Source organism: Narcine bancroftii, chromosome 3, assembly GCF_036971445.1.
Source record: "Narcine bancroftii isolate sNarBan1 chromosome 3, sNarBan1.hap1, whole genome shotgun sequence".
Classification (NCBI taxonomy): Eukaryota; Metazoa; Chordata; class Chondrichthyes; order Torpediniformes; family Narcinidae; genus Narcine; species Narcine bancroftii.
The window spans coordinates 279,960,912-279,977,725 of NC_091471.1; the positions used below are offsets into that span (position 1 = coordinate 279,960,912).

At 44.0% G+C, this 16,814-nt stretch overlaps 1 protein-coding gene and 1 long non-coding RNA gene across 10 annotated transcripts in view; one reads left to right on the plus strand and one right to left on the minus strand.

Annotated features, from left to right (window-relative positions):
• The window catches only part of mad1l1 (mitotic arrest deficient 1 like 1), a 1,066,498-nt gene that overhangs the window by 695,087 nt on the left and 354,597 nt on the right, over nt 1–16,814 (plus strand). The gene's annotated exons all lie outside the window — the stretch shown is intronic.
• On the minus strand, nt 584–11,856 carry LOC138756502 (uncharacterized). Of its 2 annotated transcripts, none has more exons than XR_011353111.1 (4): nt 11,734–11,856; nt 9,299–9,440; nt 4,036–4,350; nt 584–2,372 (listed from the first exon to the last, which is right to left on the minus strand). It is a non-coding gene; the product is annotated as an uncharacterized lncRNA (long non-coding RNA). The 2 variants fall into 2 exon arrangements; XR_011353110.1 differs by having other exon boundaries at nt 584–2,410.

The following is a 16,814-nucleotide window of genomic DNA, read 5'->3' on the forward strand; positions in this document are numbered from 1 at the left end:
AGATGGCAGAGAGAATTGGGAATAAAATCAAATGTAACCAACAAGCTAATGCTGCAATTGCACTGTAAAAAATAATCAAAATAGACACAGTGTTGAATATTGAATTAAATCCTACTGTAATATGTTAGCAATGGCAGAGCATCAACTATAGGAGAACTGTCTCTGACATGCACAATGGCTTCACGATGTAATGACATATCTAAGCTTAAAGAAAATTAGATACAATATTAAAGATTAAAAGTTTCTGTTCAAAAAGCCATAAATGGCAGTTTTAGGTGATATGGTGCTCGAGTGCTGATCTGTCCATTTCCTGGAGGTCACGACTGGATCCATCTTTGTATTTTTCCTTTGATTTAGTAAATTGGTTAGAGGGAGGGGCTAGATTAGTATTAGTTCTTTTAGATAAGCGGATTTATCAGATTTAATTATGATTACCCTAGATTATATCTTTTTTTAGATATTGTATCAAGGTATAATGAGGTTTGGTGTATTATTTAACTGATCTATGTGCATAATAATTTTAACTAACAATCACATTTAACAATTATGAACAAAATTTAAAATTTGTTGCATTGTACATTTCTTTTTATTATATGATATGTGGATGTCGGCACTCCACGGGCCGACACAGTAAACAATCATCGAACACGACGATCAGGCAGACAGCACGCAGGATGAGACACACGCTCCCATAGGCCGCGGGAATAGCGGTCGAATCAGCCAATCACAGCTCGCGGATCGCAGGAAGTCCAATCTGGTTCAGTCAATCAGCAGCCGGCCTCGCCCAAGCCACGCCCCGGTGGTGACACGGCCGGCTGCCTATAAAAGGCAGAGCTGCAGCCGAATAAAGTCAGTGTCGATTGCGCTTCTTTGGTGGGCGAGTCTTCTTTCTACCTCTAGTTATAACCTGAGCTATAACCTGAGTGACGCCGCTACAATGTCATCATATTGCTTTGCTTTATCAATATAACATGTATATGGGATTATTACATTAAACTCAATAAAAATATTTTAAAATGAAGATATCCTCTTTGGTAGAAAGGAAGTGTATTGTGAATAGGTTAGCATTAAATTATACTCCTTCATGTTTGTTATGCAAACAGAACAACTGCTTGCTGTTGAAACATTACTTGGAAAAAAGGCCTCGACTCAGAAGCCAGTATTCTTTTCCTGTGGAAAGGGGAATGATGGATTTAATCCTCTGGACAGTACCACAGTCTGCTAGAGAAAGCAGTGCTATACTACAGATATAAAGATATACTACATTACTGGAACTGGGTCAGTAAATAATATTAAAAAAATAATGTGATCAAATGTTGTAGAATCTCCACTCAACGTTGTCATTGCTGAGAAATTGAATTGTGAAGTACAGTTTTTTTTCCCAGCACTATGCAGTTCAAAGTCAATTTTAGGCAGAGCAAATTGCATTAGTGATAATTTCCAGGTGAAATGGCACGAATTGTGAGATGAGACCAGGCGCTTCTGCTTTATTTTGTCTGACAAGCACCCTACAATGGCAATCTACATGCAACCCACGCTTCAACCACTTTCAACAGAAATTGGAACTCTTGGCTCCAGAAAACAGCCATCGCAGATCAGTCACAGGGTAACTAAAAGCAGAGCGGACTGACGTTCTAGATGCACTTGGGATTTAAAGTGGCATAGCTGAAATTGAGCATTTTGCAAAGCTTCTCCAGAACTGACTGCAGCCACACAATAGCCTACTTGAGACAATAGAGCATGTTCATATGGGGAGGTAATGTTTGAGGTAATACTGCATCTGTTCCTAGGAAACAACACTTGTGCATGTGCAGAGGTCATTTACTGTATCCAATACTCTCGACAGCAAGCATTTAGCATGCAGTTGTTGGCTCTCAGGTCACAAGTTCAGTGGGTGATCCCATTGGCAGTAGATAGACAAGATGAGAGTTTATCTCCTTGGGTTTTTCTGCTCTGCTGCTAACAACATCTCATCACTTGCTGGCCCCATTTTAATCAGTGTTGCGATGGGATGAGTAACTTGACGAGGGGTGAGAACAACAGAGCAGGATGAATAGAAATGTCCCCACAAAGAGAGTCTTTGGAGGTTCCAAATTGTTCACAGGCCTCTCTGATGAGCAATATGTTCACAGGCTCAGAGTTTCTAAGGCTGCAGTAACAGTTCTCTGACATTTTGTAGGTCAGCCTTTGGCTGAAGCCCTCCACTTGGTTGGTCTCTCTGAAGAAGGCAAGGTCATGGCCACTCACATTCCTGATCTTCAGCTCATTCCAAGCAGCTGCCACAGATATTCTGCCATATCTCTCCCTTTGCTTCTCACCATGGCAGGACAGATTACTCAGACTCTGTTTTCACAGAAGAATGACTTCCTTTCCTATAGTTTCAGTGCAGAGAAGTTGGAATCCTGGGGGACTAGGGGGTGGGGTGGGGGGGGGGGGGGGGGTGGTGGGGAACGGTGGAAGATTTGCCAGCATTGCTTGTTTTCCTGGTGTGCAACCACTCAACCCATTTCGCTGCTCTCCCCACGCTGATCCTATTGCACCGCTCTCCACACAGCCCCGTCAGTCCCCACACTGATCTCACTGCCCCGCTCTCCCCATAGCCCAGTCAGTCACCACACTGATCCTACTGCCCTACTCTTCCCACAGCCCTGTCAGTTCCCATACTGATCCTACTGCCCCGCTGTCCCCACAGCCCCATCAGTCCCCACACTGATCCTACTGCCCCGCACTGATCCTACTGCCCCGCTGTCCCCACAGCCCCATCAGTCCCCACACTGATCCTACTGCCCTACTCTCCCCACAGCCCTGTCAGTTCCCATACTGATCCTACTGCCCCGCTCTCCCCATAGCCCCATCAGTCCCCACACTGATCCTACTGCCCCACTCTCCCCACAACCCTGTGTTGGTCCCCACACTGATCCTACTGCCCCACTCTCCCCACAACCTTGTGTTGGTCCCCACAATGATCCTACTTCCCCACTCTCCCCATAGCATCATCAGTTCCCACAATGATCCCAAAGCCCCGTCAGACCCCACACTGATCCTACTGCACCTCTCTCCCCACAGCCCTGTCAGTTCCCACACTGATCCCACTGTCCCGCTCTCCCCACAGCACTGTCGGACCCCACTCTGATCCTACTGCCCCCCTCTCCCCACAGCCCCGTCAGTCCCCACACTGATCCTACTGCCTCGTTGTCCCCACAGCTCCATCAGTCCCCACACTAATCCTACTGCCCCACTCTCCCCTTAGCATCATCAGTTCCCACACTGATCCTATTGCCCTACTTTCTCCCCACAGCCCTGTCAGTCCCCACACTGATTCCACTGCCCCGCTCTCCCCACAGCACTGTCGGACCCCACTCTGATCCTACTGCCCTGCTCTCCCCACAGCCCCGTCAGTCCCCACACTGTTCCTACTGCCTCGCTGTCGCCACAGCCCCATCAGTCCCCACACTAATCCTACTGCCCCACTCTCCCCTTAGCATCATCAGTTCCCACACTGATCCTATTGCCCTACTTTCTCCCTAGAGCCCTATGTCAGTCCCCCCACTGACTCCTACTTAGAAATAAAAAGTTTTCAGGTACACTACAGTATACAAGTATATAATATGGTATTAACAAAACATCCACATCACATAACGCCTAGTTTTACAGAACATATCATGGGCGTTAAGCGGCACACACCTGTAGTTCAATTCCACACACCACTGCCACACTGACATGTCTGTCCATGGGCTCATGTACTGCCAAGCTGAAGCCATCCTCAAATTGGAGAAGCATCCAAGAGTTGGCATCACTATCAATCTCCAATTTCCATGAACCCTCCTTTTCCTGGTCTCTATCTCCTTTCCTCCAGCTCTCCAACCCCTTCCCTTCCTTCTCCTATCAAAGAGCTAACTTTCTTAGTCCTCTGTTCTCTTTGCCTATCACTACTCTTCCACCTGTATCCACTTATTACCTCTTGCTTCTGAGCTTGTGCTCCTCCTCCTACCCCCTCTTTTCACTCTCATCCCACCTCTTCATTCAGACATTTACCTGTTTTTGCATATTCCTGACAAAGCTCAGACCCGAAATGACGACATCCTGTGGATGCTGCTTGACCTGCTGAGTTCCTCGAACATCTTTGTGTATTGCACTCGACCTCAGTGTCTGCAGATTATCTTATCTCCCTCAGTGGAGAGCAGTGGGGAGACAGGACTTGTCTCCATTTGGACCATGTGGTGGTCACTTCCATGGACAGATGATCTGCTGGAGATAGACCGATGAGGATGATTTCCAGGAAGTCTCTGCCTTGTGTTGCTTCTCACAATTCCTGCCACAGGCCAAGTCTGGCAGTTCTGTTCTTCAGATCTAGGAAAGGACAGTCAATGATAATTCTCCTGACCATGGTGAGGGATATTGAAGTATCCACTCAGAGTACCTTTGTTCCCTGTTCTACTTTATGCTTCTTCCAATATTTGGGTTTACAAATACACACCTCACATTTTTGAGAATACCTCACATCTTGATTTTGACTGGACTTTTGCTTTTGGTCGTATATAAAGACTTGACCGTAATTCTCCAGCTTCACTCACTCCCCCACTTGCTGTCCCCTTGTTCCTCTGCCCATTGCCTCCCTGCTGATTCATTCACACTCCCCGCTGCTCCTTCACTCCTTCCTCTTTGCTCTCCTTCGTTGCACCAACTGCTGGCCGTGTGCTCACCCTCGTTGTTCCAGCTGCCTCACTTTGATTAGCTCAATGCCCTCATTCAGTCTTGCTCTTCGCTCTATCTCACCTGGCTCCTCTGTGTTACAGAGGATCCCTGCTGCCTCATCCACTGCCCTGCCACTATTATGCTCGCTGCCCCATCCAATCTGTGCTCTTTCTTACTTGGGTATAGAGCTGGACTTGACACTGGATCGGACATGGTTCTTTGTTCTCTCATTCTTGGGTTCAGTTCTTGGTTTTGTTGGGTTCAGTATGGCATGACCCCAGGAGGCCAGGAGATGCTGGGTTGGGATTGCTTCATACTACCTCAGGTCTTCAGTTATAGCCATAGTTCCTTCAGCCGTCATAATCACTGTGGTGACTCTTTTGGGCTTTCCTGGATGACAGCATGGAGAGCTGAGGGAGAGGCTGGGCTGTGAGTATGGCAGAGAGAAGTGGTCAAAGGACATTGAATAATTTATTCACTGTTAACCTGAGTGGGCTTTGCGGAAACTGCCAAAATGTTTGGCCTGGAAGTCAGCCTGAAGAAAACTGAGGACCTCCATCAGCCAGCTCCCCACCATGACTACCAGCCCCCCCACATCTCCATCGGGCACACAAAACTCAAAACGGTCAACCAGTTTACCTATCTCGGCTGCACCATTTCATCAGATGCAAGGATCGACAATGAGATAGACAACAGACTCGCCAAGGCAAATAGCGCCTTTGGAAGACTACACAAAAGAGTCTGGAAAAACAACCAACTGAAAAACCTCACAAAGATAAGCGTATACAGAGCCGTTGTCATACCCACACTCCTGTTCGGCTCCGAATCATGGGTCCTCTACCGGCACCACCTACGGCTCCTAGAACGCTTCCACCAGCGTTGTCTCCGCTCCATCCTCAACATCCATTGGAGCGCTTACACCCCTAACGTCGAAGTACTCGAGATGGCAGAGGTCGACAGCATCGAGTCCACGCTGCTGAAGATCCAGCTGCGCTGGATGGGTCACGTCTCCAGAATGGAGGACCATCGCCTTCCCAAGATCGTGTTATATGGCGAGCTCTCCACTGGCCACCGTGACAGAGGTGCACCAAAGAAAAGGTACAAGGACTGCCTAAAGAAATCTCTTGGTGCCTGCCACATTGACCACCGCCAGTGGGCTGATAACGCCTCAAACCGTGCATCTTGGCGCCTCACAGTTTGGCGGGCAGCAACCTCCTTTGAAGAAGACCGCAGAGCCCACCTCACTGACAAAAGGAAAAGGAGGAAAAACCCAACACCCAACCCCAACCAACCAATTTTCCCTTGCAACCGCTGCAATCGTGTCTGCCTGTCCCGCATCGTGGACTTTTTACCCCCTCCATAAATCTTCGTCCGCGAAGCCAAGCCAAAGAACCTGAGTGGGTGTGAGAACAATGTTAATGGGGTTGGGTGGTTTTCAAACTTTTTCTTTCCACTGTCATACACCTTAAGTAATCCCTATGTCATCGGTGCTCTGTGATTAGTAAGGGATTACTTAAGTTGGTATGTGAGAGGGAAGAAAAGGTTGAGAATCATTGTTTTAATTGTACTTCATTGACTTGTTATGTTCATGGTTTCACAACTCCAAAGGAAATGGGCCAGTGACAATTTTTCTCAAGCAAAATATTTCAGTAACTATTGGGACTAGAGCAGTGGTTCTTGCTTCAGTGTATCGAAGAAAGATGCAAACCACTTTCCAGGCAAAAAACTTTTAGATAAACTGAAATCCTCTCCTCTTGTTCAAGAGAATTTTAAAGGTCCCATTTCATTGGAAACAAGTTTAAAAAAAGAAACAACTTTCTCAGAAAATTTTCCCCTTTTTGTATTTAGTGAATTTCAAGTTCATTGATGCTCGTTGGAAAGAACGAGTCCCTCAGGTGTCCAGACCAACGGGTAACCCTGAACAAAGTATTGCCAACTAGCGGATTTACAATTTTCATCTCGTGGGATCTTGTGGTGTGCAGATAAGCTTCTCGTAAAACAGGCATCCATGAACTTGAAATTCACCAAATATGAAAATTGGAGAAGTTTCTGAGAAAGTTGTTTCTTTTTTTTAAATTTGTTTTTACTTCCCATTCTAATGGAAGAGTAGATTATGAAAATGATTGATTATGTTAGGGAAGGGATGCTGTTGGGTCATTAGAGATGTTTCTGGCTGTCTCGATTCTTGCAGCAGCCCTACTTAAACAAGTCACCAAGCTGCCAGGTTGTTATTCTACAATTTTCAAAAAAGCTTTAAAGAAATACCAGATTAATTGTATACCAGCAACAAAAAAAAAAGCACGGTGCACCTGAGGCTCAGTAATGCATCTCGTTAATGAGCCTATTATTGCAAGAACAAAAATCAATCCCTGAAATTATATTAATAGCAATCAGTGAACGGGGTCTGCCTCTCTCCACATTAAGAGAAGAATCTCAGCAAAATGGCTGCAAGCTGATGTTTTGGAATTATGTTAGACTGGAGAATAAATGGCTCTCTCTAACTATTATTGTTTGGGCTTCATAGAGGAGCAGCTTGTTTTTGTATTTCCCAACTCTGAGCCTGATGGGTGAATTTCACTCCTGGCTATTTCTGTCTCAGTACAAGTGATTTGTATAATGAGGTGCACACATTATACAAGTCATAACTGCAGTTGCAGATTATAGCATCGAGTGTTGTTTCCAGGGTTATAGGAACCAGTACAGTTACATCTATTTGCCGAGGCCTTTTTGCTCAAGGACTGTCCATTCTTAAGTCCTTTTACATGGTGAGAAGGAGGAAGGTAGTTGTTTGCTGTTTAAAAACTGCAGTTAGTGTCAGCCCGCACACACTTTCTGCTCATTTTTTGTCTTGTAATGCTTCTCAACGTACTGTGTTGCCAACAAATGAATACTTTTTGCACAGCAGCTGTTCAGTTAATCTATTAACAGCCTCTGAATTCTCGGGAATGGTACAAAGTTGTACTCTACAATATTGTCTTATAATGATTTACCCTTGTAAAATTTTAAAAGCCACCCAAATTCTAAACATTGGAGGATCTGGTTTAAGACAAGTTGATAACTTGTGTTAAAATACATTCAAAAGATATTTTAGGCTGTGTGTTCCAGGGTGGTAAGATTGTTGTATGGCATTGATTCTCTGACTGACTGCTCATTGGTCCATTGGTCCATTCCAACTGCACATCATCAATGATAATCAAATTCACATGGAGATGAATGGTGGTCAGCTTAATCACGTTTCTAAGAGTAAGATTTACCGTCATCACTCCAGCACTTTCTTCTTTACCCTTCTTGCTTTGTTCACCTTTTCTCTCGCTGTGTCACCTACTTTGCACGACCTCTGCTAGTTCAGGGTCCAGATTACCAACTCTGCTTGGTCTCATTTTGGAACCTACCTCCAAAACTTTTTCGGGGTTTTAAGTCCTTTTCCCAGCTGGGTATTATCCAATATATGAATCTTCCAAATCCGACAGGTATCCTCTGCCTTTATTCTTCTTTGGCTTGGCTTCGCGGACGAAGATTTATGGAGGGGGTAAAAGTCCACGTCAGCTGCAGGCTCGATTGTGGCTGACAAGTCCGATGTGGGACAGGCAGACATGGTTGCAGCGGTTGCAGGGGAAAATTGGTTGGTTGGAGTTGGGTGTTGGGTTTTTCCTCCTTTGTCTTTTGTCAGTGAGGTGGGCTCTGCGGTCTTCTTCAAAGGTGGTTGCTGCCGCCGAACTGTGAGGCGCCAAGATGCACGGTTTGAGGCGATATCAGCCCACTGGCGGTGGTCAATGTGGCAGGCACCAAGAGATTTCGTTAGGCAGTCCTTGTACCTCTTCTTTGGTGCACCTCTGTCACGGTGGCCAGTGGAGAGCTCGCCATATAACACGATCTTGGGAAGGCGATGGTCCTCCATTCTGGAGACGTGACCCACCCAGCGCAGCTGGATCTTCAGCAGCGTGTCGGCCTCTGCCATCTCGAGTACTTGGAGATGAAGTCGCTCCAATGAATGTTGAGGATGGAGCGGAGACAACGCTGGTGGAAGCGTTCTAGGAGCCGTAGGTGATGCCGGTAGAGGACCCATGATTCGGAGCCGAACAGGAGTGTGGGTATGACAACGGCTCTGTATACGCTTATCTTTGTGAGGTTTTTCAATTGGTTGTTTTTCCAGACTCTTTTGTGTAGTCTTCCAAAGGCGCTATTTGCCTTGGCGAGTCTGTTGTCTATCTCGTTGTCGATCCTTGCATCTGATGAAATGGTGCAGCCGAGATAGGTAAACTGGTTGACCGTTTTGAGTTTTGTGTGCCCGATGGAGATGTGGGGGTCTGGTAGTCATGGTGGGGAGCTGGCTGATAGAGGACCTCCGTTTTCTTCAGGCTGACTTCCAGGCCAAACATTTTGGCAGTTTCCGCAAAACAGGACGTCAAGCGCTGAAGAGCTGGCTCTGAATGGGCAACTAAAGCGGCATCGTCTGCAAAGAGTAGTTCACGGACAAGTTTCTCTTGTGTCTTGGTGTGAGCTTGTAGGTGCCTCAGATTGAAGAGACTGCCGTCCGTGCGGTACCGGATGTAAACAGCGCCTTCATACATAGTCGTCAAGCCCTATTTCAGAGCTCCTTTACCGTCACCATGTTCCTCCCAGAGTGATACAGTCGATTTTGATTTCCTCTCTTCCTGGTCAGACCCGGGACGTTTCTTTGTTCTTTTCAAGCCATTAAGTCTGCATTGCTGCTTGATGAATTGTTATCTTCCAGAAAGCCAGTTCTGTGATGCCAAATGAGAGATACAGAAGTTACTTTTTATAATTTTTTTATTAATGTAGAAATACAACACGAATACAGGCCCTTGCCACCCAAATACATGTATGTGACCAATTAACCTCACCCCATTAGTCTTTGAAATGTGGGTGGAAATCAGAGACCATGGAAGAAACCCACACAAACACTGCAATAACAATCTCCTTTCAGGCAGTGTGAATCTTGAATCCAGGTCACTTGTGCTGTAATAACGTTGTGCTAACTTCTACACTAACCATAGTTTGCTTTTATGCAAACTATCTTTTTGCATGGACCTGGGAAAGTTTTCAATGACATAGAAAAGTAGTGAGATCAGATATTAGCATCAGAACATATTTGCCAACAAATGTCGTTTATGGACATTGCCATAGCAGCCCTAGGTATCAGTGCAAGCACACAGATTACATTTGTGGAAGTAATGTTTGAATCGTGTGGATAGAAGCAAAAGTAATGATGGCATTTCACCTTGAGTCCATCCAAATTGTCCAAAAAGATAGACTGCATAAACTATCATTTTCTGTTGTCTGGCTTTTTGGAAGATATTGATTCATCGAGCTGTCAAAGTGCTTTTGTCCCAATTTGCTCAATTTGGAGTTTGCTTTCACTACTGTAATCCATTGAAAGCCAGAAAGAACGGGGCACAAAAGTGAAGCTAGCTGACAAACAGAAGAAACTAATGAATGGAGGTAAATAGAGAAGCTCAAATGGTTTTTTTATATGCACCCAAACTCTGCTGGATCGATTTCTTGGCTTTGTGGCCTCCATCTCATAAGTATTCTTTCTTTCATATAACGTATTCCAGTATATTCCCATCATTTACACTTCTTTCCTCTTCAATGTAACCCACTATTTTAGTATTGCAGCTTCCTTGAACTAATCCAACACCACCATTCTCTTTCTTGCCTGAACAACTTACTTAGTTTCACTCACTTACTCCAAAGATGTGTAGCAACAGGAACCAGCATGGTCCAAGCTTTGTGGGATATATGGAATAGTGCTTGTTTCAGTCCTAGTTAATCTTCCAACACCTTGCTTTCAGTTACATTGATACTGGTTTGTGCTCTTGCGCAGAACTCATATTCCATTATCTTTACTGCCATTTTTTGCACAGTTCCAACTTTCGCACGGCGGACCTCCAATTCCTTACTTGCCTTTCTTTTCTTTCTCTATCTCAGGAGACAGAATAGTATCCAATACTGACAACAAGTTCACACTCTCATAATTATCTGCAATGTTATCTTGACTACATCTCCTTCCACCCTCCTTCCGAGAAGGACTAAATTCACTCTTTGCAATTTCTCTAGCATTGATACCTGTTCTACTGATGAAAACTTTCTCACCAGTTCTTCTGTGAGCTCTTTTTTTCCTCTAATGTGGCTTCCTCTCCACTATAGTCTCAAGAACATCTGTTCTGTTGACCCTGAGCATGATAAGATTTTCCATTTCACTCTTCATATCCAACAGATCCTTCCAACACTTCCAACACAGCGTCATCAGCAGATCAGTCTTCCATCTCCAGCAACACCCTTCCTTCAGCACTGACCGGCCCATGTAAGTGCAGGAGATGCAACACTGGCCTTGTGACTCTTCCCTTCCCCAATATTCAAGGACCTAAACACCTCTTCCAGGTGAAGGACTCCTAGTTTCAGGTACTGGATTCAGGGCTTAGAAGTGCAGTCTCTTTTGCCATGATTTGGTGACTGGTTTACAGTGCACCACCATTCAGCCTATAAAATGGCTCAGCCTTCTGTTGCCTGTCATGTTAATTCTGCGTCTTACTCTCAATCTGACCTCTGTCTTTGGTCTCCTGAACTCAGACCAATCTGAGTTTGAGGAATAGCAACTTAGTTCTTGACATCCTCCATCCTCAACACCTAATTCAAATATTTCAAATTTACCATTCTGGCCAATGTACAAGAAATGGCTAGTTCAATTGAAAATGTACAGCCTGTAGCAATAACCCACAGATGCTGCCTGACCTATTAAGCATTTTGAGCATTATCCTTTTTATTTCATTCTGAGCAACTGTATCTTCTAGTTCTGACATTGTTTTGTTGTCTCTCTCAATCATCTCCTACTATTTACACCACCTCCAGATCAGCTGTGATTAACAAGCCTTTTTCCTTCTCGGTTGACAGCATTACCATTAATATAATTCTGCATTTTCTTCTCTCAAATATATCATTGATATTTCCTTGGATATTCTCCACCTCTTTCCAATCTATGCAACTTAAACAAGGTTGATTTCCAACTTTTGCTACCTCTGATGAAAGGTCATTGACTTCCCACAGTGACTTTTATTTCTTCACTGATACTTGACCTGCTGCGTATTTCAATATTTTCTGTTTTATCTCTGGGTTAATTGCCGTAGTTGAAGAATTAATGTTAGCCTGGACACGAAGGCACAGGCAAAACTGTAATGTTATCTAATAATGGGAAGGCAGCTGGTAGTTTGCTTTAACATTCCGTCCAGCTGGGCAGCCTTCCCTTAGCAGGAGTGGAATTTGAATTCAAGATGACCTGACACCACAAACAATCTGCTGGAGTGATTCAGAGGGCCAGCCAGTGTATGTGGAAGGAAATAGACGGTCTGGCCAGAAATGTTCACCATTCTTTACCGCCCCACTCATGCTGCTCGGTCCGCTGAGTTCTCCCAGCACATTTTGAATGTTGAAATCTAGAGCAACCATTCTCAACCACTCTCCCCCCCCCCTCCCCACCCGTGGGCTACAGACATTTAAGAGGGGACCACAGACTGAATTATGAGTTTTTAAAATTTAGTGGGTAAGAGAGAACAGAATAAATCAACTAAATTGGACTGCTTCACAGGGAAGGGGGCCCATAAACTTTGAGTGGAGTCTTCGGGGGGGGGGCGGGGGGGAAGAGGTTGAAAATGGCTGCTGTAGTGCAATAAAGAGTCTCCATATTCTGACGTAGAAGTGAGATCCAACTTAGCTGCAGCTGACCCCATGTTTCATTCAGAAAGTGAATGAGAGTGAGAGCCAACAGGTGCAGACCTAAATAAGACACTATGTACAAAGTCGAACTGATTATAACAGTGGATTAAATGAGGTAGGAAATGAAAACAACTTGGATATGCCCTTTCCAAAAAAAAAGTTGTTCTCTGAATTCATGAGATATAAAAACCGTTTGGTGTGGACTTGGTCTTTACCAATAAGGAGAAAGGTCTTCAGTGGAAACCATGAGTCTGGTATGTGGTTGTTGGAAATAAATTCAGATTTCAGATTCAGATTTATTGTCAGAGTACATACATAACATCAGATACCACCCTGAGATTCTTTTACTGCGGGCGAGGCAGAATTACTACTTATTGCTTGTGCAAACGAAAAACTGTACATCGCATATACACATAAACAAATAAAGAACTGTAAACAGATAATAAATGTAAACAAACTGACTGTGCAATACAGAGAGAACAAAAGAAAACCAATAAAGTGCACAAGTAAGAGTCTTTAAATGAGGTTCTGATTAAGTTTGTTGTTGAGGGGTCTGATGGTGGAGCAAGAGCAGCTGTTCCTGAACTTGGTGGTGCAAGACTTGTGGCACCTATACCTCTTTCTTGATGGCAGCAGCGAGAACAGAGCTTGCGCTGGGAGGTGTGAATCCTTGATTATTGCTGCTGCTTTCTAATGGCAGCATTCCTTGTAGGTGTTCTTGAGAGTGGGGAGGGTTTTGTCCACTACCTTTTGGAGGGCTTTACATTCAGGGGCATTGGTGTCCCCACACCAGGCCATGATGCAGCCAGTCAGTATGCTTTCCACCACACATCTGTAGAAATCTGCCAGGGTTTCTGGTGTCATAACAAATTTCCGCAAACTCCCGAGGAAGTAGAGGCACCGACACACTTTCTTCACAATGCCATTCATGTGTTGGCTCCAGGAAAGATCATCCAAGATAGTGACACCCAAGACTTAAATTTGCTCAACCTCTCCATCTCTGATTTCCCCCAATGATCACTGGATCATACACATCCCTTCTTAAAGTCAACAATCAGCTCCTTAGTTTTGGAGTCATTGGTGTACCATTCAGCCAAGTTTTCAATCTCCCTCCTGCATGCTGACTCATTGTTTTTCTTTATACAACCCACTACAGTAGTATCGTCAGCAAATTTGTAGATGGTGTTACTGTTGTACTGAACTACACAGGCATAGGTGTAAAGTGAGTAGAGCAGGGAGCTAAGAACACAGCCCTGTGGTGGTCTGGTACTGATAGAGATTGTGGAGGGGATGTTCTTGCCAATCCTCACTGATTGTGGCCTGGAGGTGAGAAAATCCATGATCCAATTATACAGTAGGGAGTTAACTCCCAGTTCTTGGAGTTTGCTGATCAGTTTTGAGGGGATGATGGTGTAAAATGCCGAACTGTAGTCGATGAGCATCCTGATGTATGCATCTTTACTGTCCAGGTGTTCTAGGGCTTTGTGTAGAGCCAGTGAGATGGCATCCAGCATAGACCTGTTGCTGGAGGTGATATGCTTTAATAGCAGGCTTTCAAAATATCACTTGATGTAAGAGCTATTGCCGGTACTTTACATGGGCGTCAGAATCATTGATGCCTGTTTGAAACAGGTGGATACCATGTCCTGCTGGAGTGAGATAATGAAGAGAAACAATTACTAGCACTTTGTGTTCATGGTCACATTTTGAGTTCAAACTCCTTTAACCCCTCTGTTTTAGATCTCTGAATCTCTTTCTAACGACCTGAGGCAATAATTCGAAGATGTACATTTTTGTAACTGTACAAACCTCTTAACTATTTATGTTGCCCACGATCTTTTCAGCTGAAATGAAAGGTGAGGCTACCAAGGAGTGTGATGACCTGAGCAAGGTGAATTATTCAGAGTGTATTTAATCTTGTAAAACACCGGGCCTCGTCTTATAAATTGCAGAACAATTCATTTGGTGCTTGATTTTTTTATTGATTGAAAATGATTAATCTAATTAGAAGCAACTGCTTTTCACCAAGCCTATCTTGTAGTCAGCATGTTGTAAATTATGTGATTAATGCAATTAAATTGACTGAGAATGGACTCTTATCTGCTATGAGATCACAGTAGCTTGCCTTGGACTACTTTCCGCTAAAGGCCACAGCAGGCTTCAAATTAATATTTGACAATGCTGCTTTCTGGAGAAAAAAAATGCATTAAATTTAATTTACAACTTGACCAAATTACATGAAATTGTCATTTTTTATTTCTGAGAACCATTGACTAGCTAATTACATGCACAATGCCATGCTTATTGAGTGCTTGGTTGGAACCTGTTGTCTGATTAATGTACTATCTGAAATTATTTGTACAGCTAAGCTGATAAAAGGTGGTTATTAGGCGGGGAACTGAAGTGTGATTCAATGGGAAAAATTGACTGAACAGTATTGGCGTTGGAAGTTCTGGGAGGGAAAGTTGGATGCGTGCCATCTATTTCTGAAAGGAAATCAGGTAGCTCTTCCTCACATTACCTCCACCCTTCCCCCACTTTACACATTGCCTCAGGTCTGTGCACCAGGGGAATGCAGAAACCCACCCCATCACAAACTACCCATCTGCCATCTCTCATGGGGGTGCCCTATCTGTGCTTCCCACGACGGCCTCGTCCATCACCTCAGAGCCCTTGGAACTGGAGTGCAATGTCAATCTGGAGGGACTGCCAAAGAAGAAGAAAATAGATTTGGAATGAAGAACCCAAATAGCATGTCTGGAGTTGTACGGTGGAATTGAATTTTGGTTTACAGGGGTTTCATTTCTTCTGTTCCCATTCAGATGTTTTTTTTTTGTCATCAGATTTTGTGTATAACAGCTAATATTAAACTGTAAAGAAAGAAAATATCTTTGTTTAGATCAGAATGTTAAAAAACACACCTGCCTTTATATGCAAAATATTTCCTTCAGTAATTTCACTTCAAGGTGACAAATGAAGTTAATTTCCTCTATTCTGTGGTATTCAGGTTCATGCAAACTCAATGTATCTCATACTTCAAAGTGGCTATAAATTCTGCTGCCCATTCTCTTGTCCTTTTATGGACCATTTGCAAGTCAATTTGTTGCTTGTTTACTGACTGTTTAGAACTCCCTGCCAATTATGAGTTATAAATTTAGAAATCCCCATACCCGGTGCCACAATCTTGCTGACAACTTTCCCAGATACCTGCCTTTCCTCAATTTGCTTTGTGCTGTTTACACCGCAGGCTCTGGAATTCCCTCTCTTAGCCACCACCTCATTACTATCTTATTCCTGAAGACTTGTTTCTTTATCCATACTTTCTGTGACCAAATCTTGCATTCAAAGTTCATACTTATTGTCAGAGTACACACCCATTGGCATCACGTACAACCCTGAAATTCTTTTTTCTGTAGGCCAGGCAGAATCTCTACTAAAGTAGACTGAACTCAAGAAAAATGTATGTCTGCAAAAGAGAGAAATGTAAACGTGTTTCCCCTTTTTATTTGTAATACTAAATTGCATAATTCCGAATTATTAGTGAACATGATCCGCTCTTTTGCTTTCAATATTAAATGAAGAATGACTCCTTGGAGTCATGATACAATGACAGGGCACCTACATCTGACTCTTCACAAGAGATCTGTCTCACAGGAGTCATACTCTTATCACTTCAACACAGGATGATGGAGGCTTGCTTTCTTTTATTCACACGTGTGGTCAAGATAAATTCAGCATTTCTGACTAGGTTTTGTTTAAGTTCATATATTTTATTCATTGAAGGGATGTGGTCTTCATAGGCTGAGTGACCATTCGATTGCCCACCCTTGCGAAGGTGGTGATGAGCTACCGTCTTGAGCCACTGCATTCCTTGAGGTGTGGGAGTACCCAAAATGCTGTTTGGCATGGACCGAGCGAAATTGATGGAAGGATGATTTAGTTCCATGTTTCGTGCCTTCTATGCTTTTTCTCCCCTTGCTCTTCAACCTGGTTGAGAATGTAGGTTTGGAAGGTGTGGTCTAAGGAGTCTTGGTGAATTGCTGCAGTGCATCCTGCCAATGGGACCAACTGCATTTACTGTGTGTCAGAGGTGGAGTGAATGAGTGGGTGTGGATGAAGTGTCTATCAAGCAGGCTGCTGTGTCCTGGGTGGTGTTGAGTTTCTTGAGAGTTGTTGAATCTGACAGAATGGATGCGGAAGAGATGTTTCCAATGATGGAAAAATCCAGAACCCGGGGCCATGGTTTGAGGATAATAGGCAAACCATTTAGGACCGAGATGAGGAGGAATTTCTTGACCCAGAGGGTGGTGAATCTGTGGAATTCATTGCCACAGAGGGCAGTAGAGGCAGGTTCATTAAATATATTTAAGAGGGAATTAGATCTA